Source organism: Protopterus annectens, chromosome 5.part1, assembly GCF_019279795.1.
Source record: "Protopterus annectens isolate FY-2018-M chromosome 5.part1, PAN1.0, whole genome shotgun sequence".
In the NCBI taxonomy this organism is placed as follows: Eukaryota; Metazoa; Chordata; order Ceratodontiformes; family Protopteridae; genus Protopterus; species Protopterus annectens.
In genome coordinates, this window is record NC_056736.1 from 66499865 (window position 1) to 66527146 (window position 27282).

General features: G+C 38.1%; 1 protein-coding gene across 3 annotated transcripts in view; it reads left to right on the forward strand.

Annotated features, from left to right (window-relative positions):
• Positions 1 to 27282, forward strand: part of DIAPH3 (diaphanous related formin 3) — a 4946160-nt gene that overhangs the window by 4787701 nt on the left and 131177 nt on the right. The window lies entirely within an intron of this gene.

A 27282-nucleotide genomic window follows, 5' to 3' on the forward strand; every position in this document is an offset into this window, starting at 1 on the left:
AGGCAGGGAGAGGGTCTTGTTCAGTTGCCTATTAGGTGCCAGGATTCGCCACATCATGCAGACACTCAAGTCCTTGCACCACAATTATACACTTGACAGTCATAGTATATGTGGGTGTAAATGACTTGAGAAGTACCTGTCTGGACTGTATGAAGAAAAACATGATAGAGCCCTTGGAATGTGTGTTCGAGGCAGGTATGAACCTAGCCCTGAGAAGTATTTTACCATTACCAAGAGTGATACTGCAGTATAAACAAAAGATTACTGCTTTCAACAATTGACTTCACTTCTGGTGTCATTCAATGGGTGTCTAATATGAATTACCCTGGGAGGAAATAGTAGACGGTCCTACATTTTTGTCAGGTATGACCTGCAGATGTCTCCCCAAGGCTTTTGTACATTGGCTAAAATTTTGTCTTCCCCATTGTGCTTTTTTTAGGAAAATTGAGTCCCCAAAAGCTTTGAGCACAATAAAACAGAATTTATTGCTTTTTAGTGCCAGAAGCCTTAACAGTAACTCCACTCCTTACTCTGAAAATCACTGATGTATCTATTGTTATAGAGACCTGGTTTAAGACCATTTAGAGCACCCCATCAATGCAAGATTTCAAACTGTACCACACATTCAGGCCCACTACACTACACGAAGACACTAAAGGTCTGTGTCTCCATGTTTGTTTAAAAAAAAACTTTTGGACTAGTTAGTATAAAAATCTAGAACCCCTCCACATCCAATTTTACATTAATGAGCCCCTAACAATGTCATGGCTAGCTATAGGACATTGTTTATGTACCCCTCATGCAGTAAACCAAACACCATTCTCCTAGGGAATTCAACTACCCATCCATTAACTGGAAGACATATGCATCCACTAACATGTATGCCCTGAACTTTCATCAATACAAATCATTTTGACCCATTAGTCTGCACACCAACCATTGGAGAGAAAATCATGGAGTTGATCCTCACCAATATATGACAGCTGTGCACCTTACCAATTGTATCAACTACTCTGGTCATACTGGACCACAAATCAGTCATATTCATCTTAAGAGTAAAGCCAGAAGCATCCTTCAATATTCCAACTCATTGAAACCACTGTTTATGTGGAATCCTTTACTTCCAAATTCTCTGTTCATGTGAATAGCTGCATAAATGCATCTGTCCCCATCTGAAGTAAATACAATACAGAACTCAAAATTAAACCAAAATATAAATAGGCGATATAATAAGAAAAAAAAAACTCGTTACATGTAAAAATAAATGCAACTCACAAACTGAAAAAAAAAGCTCTTGCTAATTTTAATAGGGAACTCTGGATCCTGATCAAATCAGCCAAATCCAGATAGGAGATAAAAAGTACCACCCAGGCAAAGGGCAATTACATATCCTTTTTTAACTATGTTAGAAACCTTAGAAACAATGTCCATCACTGTGCAAAGTTAATACTGAATGATATCACATACTCTGATGAATTTAGGTGTTCTTCATATTGATCTCTGCTGCAGTAGCCTAACCTATAAAGGTTATGTCCTGCATAGAGAATAACAGTTGGCCAGCTTCCAAAGCTTCAGGGCACCTTCCACATGCCCAAACAAGTTTGTCATATCAAGCTGAAATGGCAAAGATGACAGGTTTGTGCTGCAAGCCCTTCAGAGTTTCCTGCCACTGAAGAGAGAGCTTCTCTGTGGTCTTTCGAGGATCGATGTTCGGCTTGTGCTGTTCAGATAACTTCCCTTTGAGGAACCTTCCACATATTTTTGATGGTTAAATTTACTTTCCTGTTTGGGAAGGTATAGTCTAAGTTAGGAATATGTGTTTTTATTCACTGTTTTCTGTCAAGAAAGTGTTTAAATTACTATTTTTTGGTCTGGTAAAGTGTATTAGAATGATTTTTACTGTGTTTTTATTGGGAAAAGGGACATTATACCGTTGTTGAAATGTTACCAGCTTGTTCTGCTTAGTTTTCATTGGAAAGAGGCACCATTTTTGGCTTGATCATGAAACAAACTACTGGTTCCATGGTCAATCCTTGTAGTCTGAAAAAGAAATTAAGTAAGCAGCCTTTGTCACCACAGCAGGCTAGCAGTTTGCCTCAGATGCAGGGGGGTGATTTTGCTGTAGCCAAATCTGGTTCATCAGTCATACAGCCACTGTGGACCAGGGGTTACCCACACCTTCTGTGGCTGTTGGGAGGTCTCCTCAGTGAGCAAGAGAGAGACACTTTTGATGTTGGGAGTAGGGGTAAGGAAGGTGCCCCTTCTTACCAAGAATGTTGTGCTCATCCCTGGGGAAGCTGTTGCTGCCATTAAAAATTCCTGTATGGCCTAACTTTGCTATCAAAAAGATCCGAAAACTAAACATATATATTCTCGTACTCCAGTTTCAATGGATAGCGGTAGTATATTCAGTCTTGCTGATTGTCTTGTATGGGCTAGAGACGCATATTATCAGATGGTTTCTGGTAAGAGAAAAGGGGATTCCTCTTTTCCTGAAGAATCAAACCAGCTGCTGCCAAGCATTTTGTTAATTCTAATCCTTCCCCTTCTGAAAGTATGGTAAAACGATTGATATGTTTGGAGAAACTGTGTATGCTTTTGCAGTTTTAGTTTTTTTTATAATTTTGAGTTGTAAATACTTCTGCAGTTTTAGTTTTTTTATAATTTTGAGTTGTAAATCTCATATGTTACAGCTTATTCTGACTAATTTGTGAATGTATGAGCAATGTTTTATTTGCAGTTCCTTCCTGTGAGGAAAAATCTGCTTTGTATGGTTTAGTTTCTTCTATTTCTCCGTCACTAATTATTTAAAGTGTATTTATTACTTTGTAGATACTATATCCAGGGCTGTTGCCACTGGTACTGTGCTGAGGATATTTGTCTGGCTGTATTCTCAGACCCTTTCAGAGGATGTAAAAATTAGATTTTAATTTCTCCTTTCGTTGGAAATTGTTTTTGGATGCTCTGCTGCAGAGGTCATCAGACATGTGAAGAGAGGGGTAAGCTGATACAGTGAAATCTCTTAGATTTTCCAGCCCGCCTTCTCTGAATTTTCCTAATTTTTTTCTCTTCCCTTGTCCAATTTAGGTAAGAAACAAAACAGTCAGTCTCAGCAAAGGTAAGCAGGGTGGCTCCAAAAAAAAGCAGAACCCCCCCAGAGCAAAGGACAGTAAAACAAATCAGAATGATTATATAAGGGACCTTGTCCCCCATTGTAGCAGTCCCTTATCCCTTCCAGAAAGTCCAAATCTCCATTTCTCTTTTTGGCAACAGATTGTTTTAGACAAGTGGGCTCTGAGACACCTTCATTGGGGTTATAGATGACAGTGGGAAGAGATCTCTTTCACAGGGAATTATTCCACATAATCCAGACCAAACCTGTCTGTTCCCTACGGTTCTACAGCATGTTTTCTTGTGGGTGATTGCAGTTCCTCCTTAGAATGTTTCTGGTGCCAAAGAATAAAGATGTCTGGAGACCAGTTCTGGACCTTTCTTTCCTAAACTAGTTTGATATAGTGTACACGTTCAAAATGTATTTACTACACAATCTCTTTCCCCTCTTCCTCATTTGAGTTTTTTTTAACCTTAGATTGCTTGGAGAGCAGAATCAAGAAGGATAAAAGCCCACAATGCCACAATGATGTAGCACCTAAGCAAGGGAGAACCAGTTCATGCCACCTATGCAGACTAGCCATGCCAGCACAGTTTCACGGTAGAGGCTTCCTACATTCCATCAGAGGAAAATTTTGTGGTAGATAATCTGAGTAGGATAAAGGCAGATCCTCATGAATGGAAACCAGATCATGGGAGACTTCCAAGATTTGATCCATCTGTGAGGAGTTCCTCAAGCAGACCTTTTTGCCTTATCTCTAATTACTCAGGTGGCAAAGTTATTCTCTAGAACTTCATTTAAGAAAGCGTGGAAAACAGATGCCTTTTCTTTTCCTCGGACAGTAATGTTTCTGTACACTTTTCTACCCTTTCCACTGACATCCAGGGTACTTATGTAGATTCAAAAATAATCCACCAAAATTATTGTGGAGACTCCTTTCTGGCCCAGATAACAGTAGTTCTCCCTTCTTTTGGAACTGGCCTGGAACAGTTACCACAAGCTTCCCCATAGAATGGCTCTACTAACACAAGAACAGGTGCGTTTGATACATTCCAACCCTATACAACTTAAACTGACTGCCTGTATGATAAGGTCTGTGACACCAGGGAAATACTGCCAGTTCAGCAATCTGGAATTTTGTAAATAATTATATGTCACTTGAAAATATTAATATGATTTATACAGAATTTTGTAAATAATCATATGTAATTTGTGACTATTAATATGATTCATATGCTTGTCCTACAAATGTAAGAGAACTATATGTTATGTGTACATTAAACTACTGGTACAGAAGTGTGTGTTGAACTGTATGTTATGTACTAAGCTTCAAGAATGTAGCCACAGTGTACCCTACTGGAAAATAACAGAAATGTATATGAACTATATACCTGTGCAAATGTATGTTTTAATAGTAGAAGGTGGAACATACAGAGTTAACTTGCAAAATTTCAAGAAAATAAGTTGGAATCAAAGTGTTTTACGATGTGCTATAAAAAGTAATTTCAGTGCAGCAAGCAGACGCTATGTCTAAAGCAAGAAGTTTCTTTCTATTGTCTTGGAGAGAAGTAATTACTAGGTCTAAAATGTAAAAGTATTTAATTGTTTTACGACTTCCAGTTGTAGGCAAACATTTCAGAGAAATGTATTTTTCACAGAGAAATGTTAAATTTTATTAAGTTTCTGTTAGCCAGGGAACTGAAGGCAGCTAAGAAAGAGTGATGTCATCTAGGCTAACTCAGCAGTAATGTTTTGATATTAATTTAAGAACTCTCTCAGAGAGGGAGATTGTGCATTTTGTATCTTATCTTGGATCTAGAAACATCCATTCAGCACTTCTGCCTGCATGTTGCTCTGTAAGTAACTTATTTAGGGCATATTATCTCTCAGATATAGACAAGAATATAGTAAAGATTAGTTTAGATGTTTTCCATATTTATTTCAGACTGTCCTGCAATGTTGTTTTAAAATATTTCCTGTGATTCTGAACTCTGTAGTTACTGTGTTGTCTGAGTATTGCCTTGTTCTGTTATTATTTATTATTAAATATATGTAACCCATTTAATTGTGGCTGGTTTGTTTAGATATATTTAAGCTCTTAAAGTACGTGTATATGTACTTGGTGACACTGTACAAGCTACTCCAGTAACCTTAGTCTTGGTCACACTTACCATTTGGATTATGAGTAACATTACACAGTAGGATTGGGCACCCTTTGGTTAAGGGCCTTATAGTAGCTGATAGGTAAGGGTGGATGGTGGCAGCTTGTACTACCTTATAGTCTTGGCAGAAGGGGCATAGCTAGTAAACCTGTGCCAGCCTTTCCCAGATGTGTGTGTGTTTGTATGTCAATCAAATCTCAAAGTGTGTGTGTGTATGTGTCAGCAACTTGGGCAGGGACACGAAGCACTGGTTGGACAGTGAGGGTGCTGGAGGTCTTAGCTTCGCCACTCGGCTGAGGGCTGAGATCTTAACCCTATAGCTGTGCCAGTGGGGAGTCTTACTGGGGATCTGGAGAAAGAGGGAGAAACTAGCCCCAGACTGATTGTGATCTCTGTGTGCCACTTCCAGCCACTAAACGAAAAAGTTAAGCAAGCAGTCTTTGCCACTACAGAAGGCTAACAATTTGCCTCTGCCGTAGGTGGGTGACTCTGCTGTGGCCACTAGTTGTACCCCAGATCATTCATCTTTTACCCCAGATCCTTCTGTTGTAGCACCTACACCCTTTATGGACTGGGGATTAGGCATGTCCACTGTGGCTGTTGGGGTCCCATCAATGAGCAAGGGAGAGCCACTTATTGGTCCTGGGAGAGGGAACAGGGAAGGCTCTCCTGTTTTGTCAAACTGTTGTGCCCTTCCTGAGGAAAGCTGCTTTTGCCATTAATAACACTGTTGGCCCCATTTTTCTTCTCAAAAAGTAACAGAAAGCTACAAATGTATCTAGTCTAACTGAAAGTCACCAGGTTTGGCTCAGGGATTAATTCAGGCTATTGATCCTTCTTATAAATTAGTTACTGGTAAAAGAAAGGGGATTACTTCTTTTCCTGAAGCGATTCAAGATTCTGATTCTGGACAGGAAGATAAAGGGCTAGATACTGGTCTTTCTCTTCGTATTTTTGATTCAGACTCAGAGATCAGTTTCTGATTCTCCTTATGTGGGTTGCTCTTGCTCCGAGACTATTACCTGGATGTGCCAGTGTTTTCATTGGGGGAGCACTGAGGTTTCTCAGTCCCTCAGAAAATACAGAGCTGTTAACAGAAGGAATTTTCAGAACCTTCACCTATTCCTCTGGTTTTGTTAGGTTTGGTGGATGTGTGTGTTACTTCCTGCAGTTTTCTTGATAGTCAGCCAGCTGACCTTAAAAAAGGTAGATAAGATGTTTAAAGTTTCTCAGTCTTTAAGTTTTTATACACTCTTCCTAATGTTACCCAGCAGCTATAGTTTTAGTTATTAATCCTGGTGCTGCTCAACATTTAGTTAATTCCAGTGCTACTCTTTCTGATAAGGATGGGAAGATTATTGATAAGTATGGGAAAAAAGTGTAAGCTTCTGCAACTGTGATTTTTTCAGAATTTTGAATTGTCAGGTTTGTATGTTAACATTTCTTCTGACTAATGGTGAAAGTATGAAAATGTTTTCTTCTGCAGTTTCTTTTTGTAAAGAAAAATCTGCTTTAAATAATTACGTTTTTTCTATTGTATGAGTCACTATTCATTGTTTATGGTTTGTGTAATTCCGTTGATACTTCTTCTAGGGCTGTGGCCACTAGAATTGTTTTGAGGATGTTTGCCTTGCTGTATTCTCATAACTTTCCAGATGAAGATAAAAATGAGATTTTAAATTCTCCTTTGTAGAGACCTTGTCTTTGGCCTCTCTGCTGCACATGTGATCACAAATTGTGATGAAACAGGGAAGTTTATACAGGGAGTCTCTAAGATTTTTCAGCCCTCCTTTTTCCTAATTTTCTGAGAGATTCCGTAACCTTTCATCCAATTTTGGCAACAAACTGACAAGATTCTTAACATGGAAAACAGTTTTACCGATTGCGCTGACCTCTGCAAGAAGGCTATCTTAGGTGCACACACTAATGGTGAGTCAGGCCTATCTCATTTTTCACAGGGATAGAGTTTCTTTGAGAACTTCTTTTATATCTGAAGTTATATTTAAGTTTACTTTAAGACAAGCTATCTCCTAGTTTTCTTTCCTGTACATAAAAATGAGGGGAAAAGGATACTCCATACTTTGGATGTCAACAGACAACTCATGTGATGTCTTGACAGTAATACATCTTTCATATCATCAATTATCCATTTCTTGTGAGGGGAAGAAGATGGGACAACCTGTGTCAAAGCAGACTGTTTCCAAATAGTTGTCTAAGGCTGTTACCTTTTGTTATCCTCGCCACAGTCAAACTATTCCAGGCAGGGTCAAGGTCCACTGTACCAGGGACTTGGCTTCATATATGTTTTTTGAAAAGGGTTGGATTCTAGAAGTATTTTGGAAGCAGTAACGTGGTCCTCTGCACTACTTTTACAAAGCACTATAAGCCTGATTCCTTCTCAAGATTTAGCTTAGACTTTTCTAGAACCATTCTCTAGGAGCTCCTAGACTTTTCTCCTTCCGCCTCCCAAATGTGGTAAGCTAATGTATTCTAGCCGTGAAGCTAAGGCTTACTGCAGCAGTGATCAGTATGATGAACATTGTACAACTGTGTAAGTAAGGGTAAAACAACAGTAGATGCTGAATGATAATGATCACTGCTGTAGTAGTTGCTGCCTCCCTCCATCCCCCTTGTTTTTTGGTGTGTGGTTTATGCCAGAGCGAAAATTCTTATTTTTTATTTTGTTCCTGGCATTGTCCTTTCAGTGCTCAGCCTCCCTGTCCCCACTGACATGAAAGCTCTGAAAGTCATGGCTCCCAAACCTGTCTTTTTATTCACCACAGCTTGAGTTGATTGACAGTTTGGCCATGTGGAATGTACCCTGAAGCTTTGGAAGTTGTCCTGGTGTTATATCCTTGGCAGAATATTACCCATATTAGCTAAGGCTACTACAACAGTGATCATTTGAAAATCTACTGTTATGTTAAGTGGAATTGCCAACTGCATTTCTCTCCCTGAGACCCAAAGTGAGGAAGAAAGGATATTTCATACCTGCGATGTCCATGGACAACTCGGGTACTGTTTTGACAGATCAAAATCTTTCTTGATTTCCAATCAGTTGTTCAGTTTTTGTGAAGGCAAGAAGAAGGGGCAACCCTGTGTCAAAGCAGACGATCTCCAAACAGTTGTCTTAGGTTATTACCATTAATTATTCCCACAGCAAAACTATTCTAGTCAGGGTCAAGGCACATTGGTCTGTCAGGGCCTTGGCTTCATCTATAGCATTTTAGACAGGGTTGAAATCAAAACATTCTAGAAGTAGAAACTTAGTCCTCTGTACATAAACCACTACTAGATAGATTCCTTCTCCATGTCTAGATTAGTCTTTGTTAGGATCATCCTCCAGGGGCTCCTTGACCCTTCTCCTTCCACATCCAGGTTGTTCTGGGCTTTGGTACTCTACCCATATAACTTGGACTGCTGCAACAGTGATCAGTATGAAGACCATAGCACAATTGTCTATGTAAACTTGCCATAACAGTGGATGTTTGAATGATCACTGCTGCAGTAGCCGCTCCTTCCATTTCTCCCCCACCTTGATTTTTGGTGTTTTTTTATGCCAGGATGTGGACATTTCTTTTTTTGTTCTTCTTATCATTGTCCTTTCAAGGCTTAGCCCCTTTCTCTCAGTTGTCGTGAAAACTCTGAAGCGCTTAGCACCCAATCTGCCTGTTTAGTTAGCTCAGCTCACGTTAACTGTGTGGGCATGTGGAAGGTGCCCACTAGACTGACAAGCTGGACAGCTGTTACATACAATGCAAGATAATATCCCACATAGCGTAGGCTTCTACATCACTTATCATTTACGCATCTCCTGTTACAGTAAGTTTATCTACACAGCTGTATTCTCTAACTTTACCCCTCTCACCTTCTACAGTCCCAGATCGCATATTAGTATCTACATTCCCTCAAATTTCTCATGGAAAAGTCCTAAAGGCACTATCCAAGAACAAGGACACATCTTCTGTGGGGGCCAGATAAGACACCAAGCTGCTTACTGGGCAGCTTGAAACAGGACCTGTCAAACCCCTATAGAGGATATTCACTGTAAGCATCCAAGCAGGCTTGTGCCTGGTAAATTTAGGATAGCAACTGTCATACCCTTGTGCAAAGGTGGGGTGTCAACAGGCCCAGGAAATTATAAACCCATAAGTCTAACCAGCCTCATCTGTAAGGTATGGAAAGGATCATTATGGAATTGTTAAATAAGGACATAGGTAACTTACAAATTCGTGACCTAAGCCAGTTCAGATTTGTGATTAGGGTGGAGTGTTTTACCTCCGACAAAAGGACCCGTCACTAGTGGTATACTCCAGGATTTGGTCCTTGGTCCACTTCTCTTTGGTATTTGCTTCTTGGAGGTCAAAGCTACAGTTAAGGGTTTATGACAGACCAAGTTCTCAGATGACTGTTAACTTGGTAACATTATAAACTCCCAGAGGACACCAAAATCCTCTGAGAGGGCCTGTCCAACTAGAAGTTTATATCAGACCATGGACTAAAACTAGAAGTGAAGAAATGTATAGTAGTATCCTTTGACAAGCAAGATGTATCTTGTAATTATCACACTGACGCACACCCCTGAAAATCCTAGGAACCAATGTAGACAAACTGTCTTTTGATCATCATGAATCCAGTATTGTAAGAAAGTGCTTTTTATTTCCACAGCTTATTGCTATGGGCATGGTGTCCAGATCCAGGGATGCAATTATTCCACTGTATTTTGCACTCATTAGGCTGATTATCGAGTACATTGCCACCTTCTCTATGTACCTGTCCAAACATTTGGCACAACTTGAATGCCTGCAATGCTTTGTTACTGAGAAAATCAAGGGACTAAATTATGAAAACTCTGCTGAGCATCTTAAAGCCTTGTCCTTTTTCTCAATGTCATACAGGCTGCTGAGGGTATTCTGTGCCTTGCATTCAACAGACCTTATCTTGTCAGACTTGGTGCACATTCACATTCCAGTAGAGACATAAACATCCCCTTTAGAGATCTAAATTTCTTTTGCAACATAAATGTAAAAACTGCAAGAAAAACTCAGCCAAGCTAGAGTTTTCACAGTGTCATACCTTAAACCCCTGTAATGGAGGCCCACTGGATAAATGCAAATGACCCCTTAAGGACATCAAGTGTTTCATCTACATGGCTTCTGAATGCCAGTGATTTTTTTTTCTACTTTTTTACTGTTTGTGGTTACATTTAGGCCAATAAAGCCAAACCAGACTGGAGATGTATGTTTCAGCATTTTTATTGACCTAGTCAGCAGAAGTAGATAGTTTGTCTATACTTCAGAAACACAGGATCTTTAAACCCAGCTAATGCCCATTAAGATTGTGATGTCCCTCCTCTGGGCCAGTAATCAAGGAGCCTCAATCCTCACCACTGACACCAGTGAGGGGCGTTCACTTGGAACAAGCAAATAGATGCACACATATTTACAGATGCAGCTCTTTGCACCAAGCAGAATTTCCCTTAAGAACACACAGGGAACACGCACAGTCCTGGGGATGGGTTTCTGTCTCTCTCTCCAGGCCTTAAATAAGACTCCCCACTGACACAGCTGTAAAGTTGAGTCCTCAGCCAAGTGTTCCAAGACAAGTCCTCCACCACCCTCTCTCTGAAACCAGTTCTCTGTGCCCCTGCTCCAAGCAGCTGACACACACACACACTTTGAGATTTGATTTTTGTCACACACACAAACACCTGGGAAAGGCTGACACAGATTTACCAGCTATGCCCTCTCTGCCCAGACTATAAGGTAGATACTGCCACCAGAACACTCCAGAGCCAGCTACTCTAAGGCTGTTACAAAGGTACCCAATTATACTTAATACTAATACAAGTGGTAGTGGTTGACCAATGCAGCAAGGCTTTCAGGAGTGGCCACAGTGTCACCAAATATAAGTAGTCTCAAAGGTTAAAATATTCTCTAAAAGACCAGCCACAATGAAAAGTTTAAATATATTTAATAATAAATAATAAAAGATAATGAAAATACTAAATATCAATTTACAATAAACAACAGAGTTTCAATCACAGGAAATGTTACAAATAACACTGATGGAAAGATTCACACAGTTATAAAAAAATACTTCACTAATCTCACTATGTTTTCTTGACTGATCTAAAGAATTACTGTCCCTTAGTTCACTTACTAGAACAAGGGAAGATGAAATGGTTGAGTGGTCTTCCTTTGTTAAGTTTCAAAAACAGATTGCCCTGAGTCTTATGTCTCATCTACTATTACAACATCATTCAGTGCTGGATTACAGAATGACATCACATGCATCTGGTCATCTGAATCTGGTTCCCACACTACCCCCTTTAATAGAAACTGAACCAGAATCTAGCACGTGTGTGTCATAATACTAAGATGTGTTATAACATCTGGAAGCTTTAAAACCATTTCAAAAACTTCCGCCCTTCCAGGGTAGCAATTAGTTCACCCCTAAGTACACTACAGTAGGATTCCTAGTCCTGGTTTTCACAGACATTTTGGCTCTGGCTGCAATCAGAACTGTAAGATACAATTTTTATGACAAGTTAATTTAATTTCAGACTATTTTTCAAAGTTAGCTGGACTGAGAATAACCTCTTCTGTTCCAGTACCCTCTGTTATAGTATATTCATTTCAACACTTACAATCCAGGCTGACATACAGGGCTATGTCTTTTCTTTCCAGCAGGACTCACTGTTGGTACATTTTTAACACAAGCAACTTTACAAATATATTTTCAATACAAGCACCTGTACAAATCAATTTGATATACAAATGACATATAGTTCCTTACAAAACTCCAGCTAGCTATGCTGGCATATGTTACGCATCCACTGCCTTACTTCTCCTGGTATAGCTGGCAATAACCTCACATCATCAGAAAGATTAAGATGCCTGCAAAATATCACAGCTAACATCCAAACCAAAGGGTTGAAAGGTCGCACAGAAAACCATTCAGTAAAAACTGCAAGAAAAACTCAGCCAAACTAGAGTTTTAACTGTGTTGATACTTTAAACATCGTGCAATGGAGGTTCATGGGATATATGCAAATGGCCCACTTAAGGACATCAGTTGTTTCAGCTACATGGCTACCATGATTTTTTTTTTTAGTCTTTATGGTTGCATTCAGGCCAGTAAAGCTGAACCCCACTGTAGTCTTTAAACCCAGCTGATGCCCATGAAGCTTAAGGCGGCTGCATAATATCCTAGCTAAAGGTATCACTTAGTGAAAACTGTGGCTTGGCTTAGTTTTTCTTGCAGTTTTTGCTGAATGGTTTGTTGGCACCTTAATTTTCATGGGCGTCACCTAGGTTTAAAGATCCTTTGTTTCTGAAGTATAGTCAAACTATCCAACTTTGCTGTTCTGACAAGGTCAATAAAAAGGCTGAGACATGCATGTCCACCGGAAGTGGGGTCTGTTCAGATCTATGACTGACCCTTTCAGTTCATATTTTTAGTTTCACATATTTCTTTTGGGTGTGCACCAAATATTCTTGCTTAGTCTACACATTTTACATGCTTGTTGTGCCCACAGATAAATAATGTTCATGTCTTTATTCCAGCACATGCTGTCTTTTCAGTTGCATAATCTTTACTTGCATGGTGCATGCTTCGGCAAAATGATATTTTCTGCTATTGCTTTTATATAACTGACCCAATGTGGGGCATTGCTTGTTAGCATGGTTATAGTTACAGACTTATAAACATGTTTTTGTAGTATCCTGGCTTTTTCTGTCTCATTCTCACTTTACACTTGTCACATTTCTTAGGTGTGTCATATGTATTTTGCATGTTTCTAATCCCAGCAAGTTGCAACCTTGTTTGATCATTTTTGCATGCCACACACAACTTCCTTGTATAACAAATCATATGAGCCATCAAACTGACATTGTTTGGATTTTTAATTCAGTGACGTAAACATCCATCCTTTCCATATGGCCTTGTAAAGAACAAATGGTAGATCTGTGTCAGATTTGTCATTTTTCAGCTTAGATTGTGCGTGAAACTGTCTCATCATAACAGCATTGGCTTTGTCTCTGTCTTAGAACTCAAATATAGCATTTTTTACATCACTTCTTAGAAACTTGGAGAAATGTGGATAATTGTACCTTCTTAGACTTTTCAGCTACTCTAGCAGACAGGAATAAATCATACATATGTTTCTTGTTTCTATACAAAACTGCCTTGATGACAGTGATGTTCTAGAGGGTGTAGCTGCACCAGGACTAGGCTTCATAGACAGTGATGCAGCGGTACACCTTTATCTACACAGCCAATAAGTCAGTTTGTTTTGTTTTACCACTCACTGTCATATACAAGCAACCACTACTGCGTACCTGAATCAGTCTATGGGGGTGGAGATGTTAAATGTTTCGGTGTGCAGATTCCCTCCAACTGAAATGCTTAGGTACACAGCATACATTTAAGCATTTTCTGTATTGCTCTTGAGGGTAATTTCATAGTAAGAAGTCTGTGACATTTTGCATTGCATACGTTTTCTAACTAAGCAGTACACCAACCTGCTTGCAGGCCTCATCAGCAAAGGCCTTGCTCTGACTATCACATTTACATGTGGTGCCTTAACTCACTGCTCAGTGATACAGTACCTACTAGGCAAACAGCTCTTTCTGAATTAGGAAAAGCTTGTCTAATACATACAAGGCACCTTGTGCAGCTTTGCATAAAAAGCAACTTGTCTCTGAATCCAGGCCCGTGTCTCAGATTAATAATTTGCCTGCACTTCTGACATCATGTATCATTTCATTATTGTTTAAAATGAAACAATGATGCCGTTTCTTTGACCTCATTTTTTTCAGACTGTACAGTGATACATGCTGTGAAATTTGAATGTGTCATTCTGTTAAAAATGACACTATCATATTTTACAGTACAAACCATTAACATATATTTAGAAAGCTTCTGTTATCAAACTTTAGTTCTCTATATTTCAAAGGGGAGAGAATTTTGAGGCTGCAAGAATACTGTGATGATTGAAAGTGTCATTTTGGTGCCGAGTTATTGAACTAAGAATTATCTTTCATTGTGGTATATGCCCCTCTTTTCACAAATAATGTACAATATATAAATAGTATTTTTGGACATTCGTTGACGGGGCTAACGTCAGGGAATTAGATATGCATTTTTTCTTGAGATGTTGTAAATTAATATCTGGTCATATGTCAGGTAAATAATGTGACTTGTCTCTGCAGCTTTTCTCCCTGGGCCTCCACTGAAAATGTGCACATACCCAGACAGACCAGCCCAGTTAACAAATGTCAAAATAAAAAAAGGAAAATCAATAAATATATGTAGTCCTCTTTGTGCACCTGTACCTGCTAGCCATTCACGATGTGCAGCTGAAAAAATGCATAGGTCAAATATGTTATCGTATTTAAAAAAGCAAGAGTGAATATCGTAGTACTAACAGCAAATGATGGCTTCTGTTATAATGACTTCATGAAGTATTCATTAAGCCTAGCAATACACTTTTATGGATGAAGCATACAGGGTGGCACTAGTTGTGACGTTTGCATGCTGTTTCACAAAAATACAGTTAACTGCTGAAAACGGTTAGTCTCTGTTCATTGCAGGGTATGTTAATGAGCATGCATCAATGCTGAGGGCTAACCCTTAAGTCAGGGGTTCTAAGGTTATATTGAAACAGGCTATGCATATTGTTTTTAAATAATTAAAATGTTGTATAGAAGTGAATCCAGTAATAACGTTTACTGTTTTACATGTTAACACATCTGCAGTATATTTTCACATGTTCTCCTCTCTCCTCATGAGCAAGTGTAGATAAAATTGTCAACTGTCAGTATTTCTGTTCAAAATCTCCTTTCAGAATACAAAATATAACCTGAATAGAATCAAAAGCATTACAGCTCACCTGTTTGAAGGAATATCAGCACTGAAAAGTTTGAGTAAAAATGATGAATATCAAGCAATGTTATAAGCTTGTATTTGTGTGTGTCAGAATGAGCTTGTAACATTTCAAAGTAATTTTATTTGTAGACTTCTTTAACCTCATCTGGGAATAGAGTATGGAAGATCTAACATCCGCTTTTTCAAACTTCATCATATAAGTTCTTAATGAAGAAAGAGTGAGTGCAACTTGTTAATTTTTTTCTGAAACATAACTTAGCCCAGGTATACAAATTGTCTTTTGGGATGTTGAAATCCATTTTGGGAAGATGTGAAAATAACAAGTTATATTCGTATGATGTTGTGCATAAGCCGACATAGTGAAAATGCAAATTTTGAATACTGTTCATGGCCAGAAAGTCAAATGTATGTCGAGAAATCTTTTTGTAAATATTTGGACACCAAAGTATGGAATTTGACTTGTGAGGAACACAACTGGTTTATGATCTTAAATTTAAATTTTATTATCTGTAGTTACAGAAGCTGATTTTGGGATTGTCTAATTATCAGTCATGATAGTAATTTACTGTAAATTTTCAGTAGATAGATGGGAATAGATAATGGTAGCTCCATGTGTAAGGTTTATGACATCTACCTGTGTAGGTCTGAGATTCATTCCCGATCTCTCCTCTTTGTCTGTTTCAAGTTTACACTTACTTTCAGTGTTGTTATAGGTTTTCTTTGGGTGCTGAAGTCTTTCCTCAAAATCTCTGTCTGCTTGTTTTATTATGCTTAACTCTTGTAACCCAGCTTCTAGTTGAGATAGGTCAAAGGACGAACTGCTTGCTTATCTGGTTAACAAATAACTGCATGTAGTTATTCAAACAAATAAGTAGAATAAATGAAGATTAAAAAATTAGTGTGTTTTGTGTTACTGACCCACAATTTACAATGACCAGCACAATACAGACCGGCTTACCATCTCCAGATATGCAATCATGATATATGCAAGGGAATGACTGTTCTAAAATAATTGAGGGCTACACCTGTCCTGCATCTCCTGTATGGGAGATCTGCTTCTACACCTACTCTGTCTCCTAGTTCACACCACCACAAGGGAAGAAAAAGCGAATACACTTATTCCCTTTTTTCCAAGATGGTGCTGCCTCAAAAAGTGGTAGCTTTAGGGACCAGAGTGCCTTCCATCAGGGATACAGTGTGTAAAGCCCTCAGCAAAAATGTGTTACTATGGGTATGTTGTATTGATTTATTTTTTGGTGGAAGTCTTTTGGGATGGGAGGAAAATGTGGTTGGTATGCTGGCTGTCAGACAGCTGGATGTCAGGAAAACAGCAGATCCAAAAAGAATATTGGAAAAAATGAAGTAGTATTCTGAGGACTTAGCCAGGATTTTTAGAACTGCACACATTTGTATATCAACTTTGAGTGCAACACCCCCTCCCTTCCCACATACTCACCCCCAAATAGTGCATAATTCTGAATGGCATTCCTTTTTTTATAGTGAAAGGATAAATAAAACACTTAAAGTCATAGGCTTAATCAAAATTCCATTTAGCTAGCTAGATATTCTGGAAAATATATATCTATAATTTAATAAAATAAAAACATAGTGGATATGCAGGACTTTTCATTTAATTTAAATTCTGGCATATCTCATTGTACAAAAGAATGTTGTTGAACAGTTCAGCCGGTAGTAAATGCAATAAACTACAAGCCCTGCTGAGATTTTTAAGTGCCTAAAATGTCAGATATTGTGAATTTCTTTGTATTTACTATCACTAATTCCTTTGACAGCTAAAACTACAATGTATGCTAAGATGGCTTTAAGTAAGAGGTAAGAGCAGCAAACAGGGCTGCCACCTCTTCTTGGTATATACATATTAAGACTGACAAGCTGTTTTTTTATCTCGGAAATGGACCATGTAGAACTAGATACCAATAATATTACTGGAAAAATAGTCTTATCACATAGATGGCCATTGGAGCTGGGAACTATTAATTTCACTTTGTCTTTGAAGGCTAGAGGAACACATCAGATGACCTTTAAAACTAATTTCTGTTTGGTTTAAAAACAATGGAACAGTTGTGCGCAAGCCAGCTTAAGAAAGGCAGATAGAGGCATATGAATATAACAAACTTGAGAATGTTAATTTCTTCAGTAACATGTCCAAAATACTTAGCAAATTATAACATAAACTTATATAAGAAAACTTTGAAATATACCAATGCTTTATTGTTTTTTTATTAACTTGTTAATTAAATGGACTGGTGCAAGAACCTTTTTTAGCCACTGCCAAGGCCATGTGGCAGTCACAAAAAAGTGCAATTAATATTATTATTAGCAAAGCAGTTGCAGACCCAGCAGTTTTTTAAACTAAGCAGCATATTGCTTTTAAAAAAATACATATTACTGCATAAAATAACAGGAGCCCCAAATTATATGCTTCCAGTCATCTTCACATAGCTCTGTGCAACTTCAGCACAAAGAACTTTCAATGTAAAAACATTTGAATGGATGAGACTGTTTATCTTAAGTCCAATGAAAATACATTCCATTTGGTTAAAAAAAAAAACATACAGATCTTCTAAGCTTCAGCATATGTAAGTATTATCATTCTCTGAAGAGGCCATTTGTATACAAGGATGTCGGGAAGCATACACACTGTACTGATTTCAGCACAACTTGTTTGGAAGAAAGGGTAGCTCTAGGACCCTGAATGTTTGAGAGTGTATGCATATATGAGAGAGAGAGAGAGATCGAGCATGTTATTATTTTATACTTGCTACGCAGCTGTGTAATGAGTGTAGAAAAATAAATAAAATAGAAAAAAAATGTGTGTGTGTGTTTCTGTTTGTTTCTGTTATGTGTGTGAGTGAATGCGTGCATGAAAGTAGAAGAGATTGTGTGTGAAAAATAGGGAGAGAGTAAGCAAGTGATCCCCTGGCAGCAGTTGAGGTTTACACATACTCAACCTCTTACAGCAAGAAATCTAGACAAAGCTATAAATAACAGTGGGACAAAGGCCCAAACATAGGGGCACTTTTAAAATATTGCTCTTACAAACTTAGAAAGTAGATAGAACAACAGGTTTTGCATTATCATACATTTTCTGCACTGTATTAAGTCTGAAACTCAAATGACTGCCATTATTTCCTGACTACAACTCTCAATGATTTGCTAGAAAACCACAATTTTATAAGACACAGACCAAAAATATGAGGCAAAAATCTGTACATTTGTAAGGTATGGGTTTGTGTACCTCTCCTCTTTGCTCAAGGTACCTGGATAATCCTAAAATTAACAGGAGACAATGGCTCAAAATCGGTGTATATTTTAAATGATATCTGTTCTGAAATGTGTGTGTGTGTGTGTGTGTGTGTGTGTGTATATCTGTATATATATATATATATATATATATATATATATATATGTGTGTGTGTGTGTGTGTGTGAGAGAGAGAGGGAGATCAACTACTGGCAGCAACAGTGTAGAGGTTTGCATACCTGTGGACCTTTCAGCTGAAGAAATCTGGATAAAGCCTAAAATAAAGGGGGAACAAAGGCTGTAAAACTGGAACACATTTTAATTATTGCTCTTATAAAATTACAAACTGGCTTAAATAAAAGGATTTGTGTTAGCATGAATGTTCTGAAGGAAGCAAAAGTCTGAAACTAAATCTGTCATTATTTAGTAACTTCAGTCTCCAGTGACTGCAAGAAACCAAACGTTTTAGGAGCAAGGGAGCAAAAAATAAATACCTGAATTTTTTTTGAAGAGTTATATTTTGGATGTAAAATGCTTCCTCCAACACTATTTACATATACTACAGCAAGTTTGAAACAATAGGCGGAGGAACTATTTTACATCAAGAATATATAAAGCATAAGTAAAACACAACAGTTTTACAGACAGCCCAATCTCTAAGCACAGTAATGCTCTCCAGAGTGTGTGTTTTATTTTGTAAATAATGCCTTCCAGGGGTGTAGAGGCTCTCCAGTTGTGGCACTGGACCTCAGAACACCCCTGGGTGAGCATTACTTACTCAATACCATACACTCTGTTGGGCATTATTGTTTGCATACATTACATTAGAGAATGGGCAACCTGTAGATCGACACCCTGAGTGGAAAATGAACATTCTCCAACAGGGTGTAAATGTGTAGGTAGTGCCTGCTGAAAAACTAGTCCACTGCTTCATGGCAGCATATTAAGCTGCTGTGGAGCTCAGACTGAAAATAATCTAGTAGTCATCATTATTTTACACTCACTCAGCTGTGCTTTTGCTGTTATGGCGAGTGTAAAACAAAAAAAAAAAAAAAGAAAATTAGAAACTAAAAATAAAAACATTTAATGAGTGAAAAAATAAATGACAGGCAAGTGGACAGTGCAGTGGTAGCATTGTCGCCTCACAGCAAGATGTTCTCCAGTTCAATTCTTGGCTGGAGTGCATTCTGTGCATAGTCTGCATGTCCTCCTTGCGTTTGTGTGGGTTTTCTCTGGCTACTCCGGTTTCCTCTCATGTTAGAAGGACTTGCGTCTGGAGCATTTCTCCCTGGGCCTCCACTGAAAAATTGGCTTTGTTCCGAGTCGGACATTCCTGGTAAACAAATGTTAAATAAATAAGATAAAATAGTGTGTGTGCATATATGTTTACATTTCTGTTTGTGTGTGTGTGAGTGTATGCGTGCTTGTAGGGATGAAAGTAAGTGTGTGCATGTGTTTGTGTGAGTGAAAAGTGAGATCAATTGACCACTGGGAGTAGCAGCAGTTAAGAAGTTTGCAATACCTCTTGACCTCTTAGCTCAAGAAATCTGCATAAAACCTAAAGGGAACAAAGACTCAAAATAGGAACATATATTGCTGTTATGAAATCACAAAGTTGCTTGAATAATAGGATTTGTGTTAGCATGTGTATGTGTATGCAATGGCAGTAAAGAGGCTCAAGAAATCTGGATAAAGCCTAAAGTAAAATGGAAACAAAGGCTAAAAATAGGAACAGATATTAAATAAATCTCTTATAAAATTATAAAATTGCTTAAATAACATTTGTGTTTGCATGAATTTTCTGAAGGAAATAAAGTCTGAAACTCAAATGTATGTCATTATTTAGTGTCATCAATCCGCAATGACTGGCAACAAACCACACATTTTAAAAGAAAGGGATCAAAGAATTCAGAATGTGTTACTAGGCTAGGGACCCAGGGGCCTTTATAAGTCTAGTCAAGTTTTCTCAAAAGAATAATGATGTCCTGCATCCAAATAGGACATTGAGGACCAGGCATATATAGGCTTCCTGTGTCCATAAGAGACATGGGTGCCAGGCCCTGTGCAAATTTCCTATTTCCCATTCACTGGTCTAGATTGCTCTTATCCTGGGTAATAGACAAACTAAGCTTCACATGGATGGAAAGCCTGTTCCATAGGAGGGGCAGTCTCTGGGACACATCTGTCTCCAGCATGTTCTGTGTTTAAGTCACAGAAGTCACGACCATGACCCAGGTGACACTGGTTTAAGCAGCTTATGTGCTTGATGGGGTTGGCAAGAAGGATGAGCGTACCTGCCATGGGGAAGAGGGATATTGCTAAGTGCCTCTCCAGTGGAGGAAATAGAGCTCATTGAAAGTTTCCAAGCTGGGGTGTGCAGGAGGACAACAGTAGGCAAGGCCACCTTATAGACCCAGGGTACACACTCAGGCTACGTACCATTGCCTGCACAGCCTAAAACTGATGCTAGCATTTAAGAGAAGAGCTAAGGACAAAGGGGAAAAAAATGGCCATCTAGGACGATGACACCACTCCCAGATCCTACCTCACTTTTCAGCTGAGTGTAAAATCCACAACCCCCCCCCCCAGTAAACTGAGATCCTGGATAAGAAGGAATAAATTAATCAATATATCAACAGGAGGGTGGCTTAACAGTGAATGCCAACTGAAAAAAAAAAGAGAAAGTCATTTATCTGGAGCTGTAGCTTGGTTGGGGGGAGGGGCAGCAGTGTGAGAGTTGTGAGTACAAATTTAAAAATCCTAGCTACATCCCTGTTTGTATGCCCAAATGATGAAAGGGCTGGCTATCCCCGAGACAGAGAAATCTTGACTGAAGCTGCAAAGAAGGGTTCAAATTGAACAGAATAAGCATGTACTTTGATGTAGCTGACTGTACAGTTTTATAACTGTTATCTGCACTGTAAAGCCAGGGACTTTTCCAAATGTTTTAGTGGTGGTGTTCTCAAGATAAAATCAGCCTTAAGAAGATAATTTCTGACATTCCTGCAGTTACAGTATTCCTTGAGGGCTGAAATTCCTGGTCAGTCTTTTGGAAATTGAGATTGAATGATGTAAAGTCTTGTAGTACTCGCAAGGCCCTGGGATAGTATTGCAGTCTCCTTTCAATATCCATTTTAAGCTTGTCAAATGCATTTATTGAAACTGTTTTCTGCTGAGCATTCCTTTGAACCAATATATGTAACCTTAGAAAATTATCATTAGGTAACCTCAGCCCATCTCTAAACACCTAAGCTGTTCATAGGTTCATAGATTAGTACTAAGCTAACTGCCCTTGCGAGCCATTTTAAGCCTAGCCAATTATCTCTTGTAAGACTCAAACCCTGCACCTTGTGTTTGCAAGGCAAACACCTTAACCATTAGGCCACCCTCCCAACCCAAATATACATCTTCAATCTGTAAAGCTCTTTCCAGTGTGGACAGTCAAACCTTGCACCTTGTGGTTGAAAGGCATGCACCTTAACCACTGTACCACTGGCCTTTCAGGTTCACTTTTTTTAAGTACCTTATTTCTATTGTTTGCTTGGCCACATATTTGTTCTGTAGTCATCCCACATGTTGTTTTGAGGTTCTGCCATTCTTCTTCATCTAAGTCTGTTTCCTCCTCTACTTGTCTTGGGGTACTTGAATGATAAGTACTGTCTTGTTCATTCTCCCCTTTTAAATGTCTTCCAGTCATGGGTGAATTTCAGAAGGAAACATTCAGCATGATTTGGGGACATTAAACTATGTTCTAAATAATCATTGCTCATCAAATTTTGTATATTCACCCTTCCATAGTATTTGTGGTGCATGTCCTGGAAAAAGGAATGAAAATCATTTAGAGAGTCTGAACACTGTAAAGATACTCCTTAGTAAGGAGTGATAAACTGGAGAATTTAGTATATATTAGACAATAAATGCAGCCCCTTATGAATATTTGTCAAGCCATTAGACTTAGAGTAAGTGGCAAAGTATTTATCATTTGTTAGAGGTTGTGCATGGCATTGCTCTTCTTGGACCTCAGCCCGATCTTTAGTAATATTCCAATACTCAGGTAAAAAAGTTGACCTTTCTTGTCAAGCTAGGAGCTCCGCAATGAAATGTCCCAGCTTAGCCTGTAAAATATCTGGAGGTATGTAAACACTTACCAGAGTGCCATTCATTACTTTATTTCTTGCGTAGAAAAAAGTGAAGCAATTCCTGTCTTTCAAACCTTTTAAAGCATATTTATGCATGTATCTTTGTTTTATTTTCATTTCCAGCTATATTCTTTTTATTAAAGTTGCAAGTAGATTTTAAAACAATGAAGATTACAGTATGATACTTTTTGATGTTTTAATTTTACTGTTTACCTAGTTTAATGATCGACCCACAAAATATCATCATTGTAGGTTTTAAACAATCATTTAGATACACACCAAGGTCTTCTGGGTAATTAGAACAGTTTACTTGTTTAGAAGGAAAGCTACTTAAGTATATTATGCTTTCACTATTGCAATAAATTGTGTTGATTTTCAATTTAAGGTGTTCTGCCTTCAAGAAGTAGTGGATAACCCGCCTTTCTGGAACACACAACTTTCTTGTCTATTTCTGCATTCAGCATGGAATGTAAGGCATTGTAGGTTCACTGTTTTATGATATTGTGGTAGGAGTTTTCACCTTCAAGAAAAATATTGGGAGCAATCCTTATCCATAAAATAAACTCCAAAAATAACACACTTGCTGCATCAGCAGTAGTGCAATTTATGTTATGTGAGGAAAGAACATTATGTTCAACTCCAAAGGTTGTTATAGATTCATAGGTAAGTACTTTGCAGTCGGCTTGCAGGCCACTACAAACCTAGCCAAATATTAAAGGTGGTAAGGGAGCTACTCTTCTTGAAATATAGTGGAAGTCTGTTCCAGAGGTATATGACATGTTAGGATATGAATCTATCATGCCAGAATGTCTTGCTTATCTGTCAGTGAATGTTTAGGCCCTTTAACCTGGAATTTGAAGAACCATTTGTTCTCTTGAAGAATAAGAGGTCAGGGAAATTCTGCTCTTTCATGACTAAAATGCTAGACACATTGATTATAAAAAAGTCTATAATAAAATGAGTACAGTGAGAAGGCTACCTGTCTGTCCAGATAACTGAAGACCCTGAGGCCTTTGAGTTTTTAGTTTGGAATCTCTGAGGCTTTTCATGCTGAGTGATCTGTTTCAACAAAAAATGCCAAAAGGGTATTATGTTCAATAATGGGTCTGATAAAAGATGATTAAAGGGGCGTTAAGACTACTTTGAATCTAGAAGAGATGTCTTTGGGAAGGAATTGAGTCAAATAGAAGCATATCAGAACTGCTCTTGAGAAATGATGGTCAAGATAAACGTAATTATCAGCAAGAGCATCTAGATCCCTTATGACAGTGTGTGATTAAGAGGTGTTTAATTGATGTGGAATGAAACAGAAATGATTAGTTTATCAAAATGAGCTGTGCTATATTTTCACATATAGTTTGAGACCATGGTTCTTACACAAGTTGTTAATATAGTCTAACCCAGTTTAGAGCAGTTGAAAGTGAATGAAATATTCAGTAACAGTACCCAATATACAGTTATCCAGAAACTTAGATAAAACACTGGCCAGAACTATTAGCTTGAGAGTATGACAAATAGATGTCAAATAAGACAGTGTGCAATACTAAGCCCTGTTGTACATAAGTGATAACTTTTTTTTGCTTTTAGAAGTGGTGCCTGTAACTATAACTGCATAAATATGGTTTTCAGCAGGGGTGCTATCTGCTGCCTGGATGTTTAGATTTGGAGGTCATTAATGTTTGGCAAAAGTTGTTAGCATTTAGATGAAGAATGGAAGCTTTGTTTAAGAGATGAGTCTAAGCTGAAATGTTTGGAGTAGTTTATTTCAGTAAGAGGTGGGATGGTGCAGAGTCAGGTGGAATCATCTGCAAACTATAAAAGTGCAGACTGATTTTGGTGTAGTGACATTTTGTTTACAAATAAAGTGAAAAAGTATTATACTGTAAGACTGATCCTTAGATGACCTCAGTACTGTTTGAAATAAAGTGTGATACAAATTTGTTTCACCTGGCTACATGATTACATTAACTGACAGTGAATTGCCAAATTGAGGCCTTAGATACTGCAGAAACTGAGCACACCAGAGTGTCTGACATAAGCAGGGTTCTAACAAAGTCCATAAACTTGAGCAGAGCTGATTCTGTAGTCAGTCTCTGTGGTTGTCCTGTGTAATTGGCACAATGAACATTTGTACAGCGCTAGCTTTTATAACAGAGTGATTATCAGTGTCTCGCACTTAGTCAAAACTACCCACTATACCAAATGCATGCATCTTGTGATGCCAGCAGCCATCTTTGGAACATTATGAATTGCACCCTAGCTACCCAGAATATCTTAATGTATAGGTCTGTACTGTACAGCAGTTTTATGGAGAGCATGCGGATTTTCTGACTAAATTCTAGGATGTAAAAATAAGTGAAGGGTACGGTCCTTAGGTGGATTTTAAGTATCCAAACACCAAATCAAATAAACTACTCGGTGTCAAATAAATATGTCCTAATGTTAATTGACTGCTTTAATCAGACTCTGCTATTACTACATCTGTCCTTAAAAATACACCTATTCCACATAGTCCTGCTGTCCGTCCTCACATTAAAGGCAAGAGTAATGGACAGTACTGTGAATCATGTTTATACATCCTCTACATTTTACATTAATGATGGTAACTTTTGTCATACATTTTGTGCTTCCATTGAGAGCTGGCTGATTGAAATGTCCCTGCCTTAGATGTGTTACCTAACATACAGTTCAGGATTAAGTTATACAGATGACAGATATGTCTTCTTTCTCCAACCTTAGTATCCAACTTGCACACAGATTGTATAACCTACTAAAAAGGAAATACCACTTTGACACACTTTAAATGTGCAAACTAAAAAATAGTAATCTCATTATTAAGTCTATGTCTCCCTTATGTTTCATTACTGACCTACATTCTCCTACACCTCACTCTTCTAAATGGTTGACTTGACCACAAAACTTACCACACCAAAATTATATTTGAGAATAAACTGCCTTCTCGGAATAGCCAGTAGACAACTAGTGAATTTCTTAGGTCCCTTCCCAACATTCAGACATGATTGCAATTTCATACCTGTGCTATGTAACTGACTGCTGGCAGGTGGGTGTAATTTAGCTTCATAGATTCTATTTCAGATTATCGGGACAAGTTAGGTCCACCCTCTAGAAGTCATTTAATGGATTGATTAGAAAATCTTTTATTTGAAATGTGACAAGTGGGACCATTTCTAAAGAAAATAATTATACATTCTATCTGCTTTGGCAGAGTGAGTAAATGCAGTTGGTTCTTGGCCTGGATGAATAAGTTAAAATCGATGAGAGCTTTGGGTTTCCATGTTCATCTGAAAAGCATCCATTCTTCCTGGATTGCATCAAGTGCAGACCATACTATTGTTACATTTTTTCAAAGCATACAGAATATATAAGAATTCACTGTTTATTATAAAGAGAAATGTTGAGTCGTCTTGTCCAGAAATATGTGTTCCATGACTAAAGATGATGTTTCAGCATTACCAAATAAAATAATTCTGGTGCTTGCAACAAGTGTTGAAACTTGCAAGTAGATGTTTTGCTAATTAGTATTTCTCATTGCTTTCTTTAATGGGGGGGGGGGGGCTGATGATCCATTTAACACAATACATATATCTTTAAATACTTGATATGGACAGGGGTTAAGGGAGTTGCCATCTCCCCTTAGTTATGAAAGCAGTATGAAGAGATGCAATATGATGTTTTTCATGCAACCAAGCTCACACAAATCAAAACCTGGTGTAACTTATAGTTAGGCAAATCCAATCATTTGTTTGTAGAAAACAAGTAATGATCACTCTATCTTCATGCTAGCTATCAGCAGCACACATCATCTTTCAAAGTTTATCCTTAACGTGAAAGCCTCTGACAGGTTTATTTAAAACACCGTAACTGCTTATGGCAAACATCACATTATTATTACTAGATGGGTGATGTCCAGGCAAACTCATGACCCTAAGTGCCTCACTTTCTAATCTGCATTGGAATTAGAATATCCTACTTAAATACAGCTGGCATTAGCTAACAAATTCCACATCTTAGAAACATGTATAAAATATATTCCCTAATATACTAATCATCATTAAATCTTGGCTGAATCCCTCCAGTATCATACTGTACTGTATCTCTTCAGCCTGGAATATCTACCATAATATGCACCCAGGGAAACGTTCAGGAGGGGTCTGCTGCTTATCACTGAACAAAATATGCACCATAAGCCTTACCTAATAACCACATCCCTCTAAACCTTTCACCAGGACTAAAACTAACTGGTATAATGCTAGAGGTATTCAACCAGGATTTGATGATGGCAGAATGAAATTGACAGAATGGAATTTAACCCTCTGGTGTCAGCTTAAGTAAGACCTCTTATGGGAAAAACAGTCTTAAGCTTAAAGGTGCCCAACATGCATTTTCTGACTGATTAATGAAAGAATAAACAGGTTTTGTTAAATCAGTCTGAGAGGTCCTTGAGTACAATAAAGCACTGTAAGTCCACAGTGGAGAAACTTTAACACAGTCAGCATAAAGAAACAAAAAATCTGAGACAGAACTCGCATTTATATTAAGGTAGAAAAACATTGGGGCCAATAATAAATCCTGAAATATGTCAAAATTAGAAGAGGGTGGGGGAAAAAGCAAAAGGCTTTAGATACTCTTTATATATCCAATGAGATTGTCTCTGAATTGAGATTCCAAAACCTTATTTTTCCAAAGGCAACAA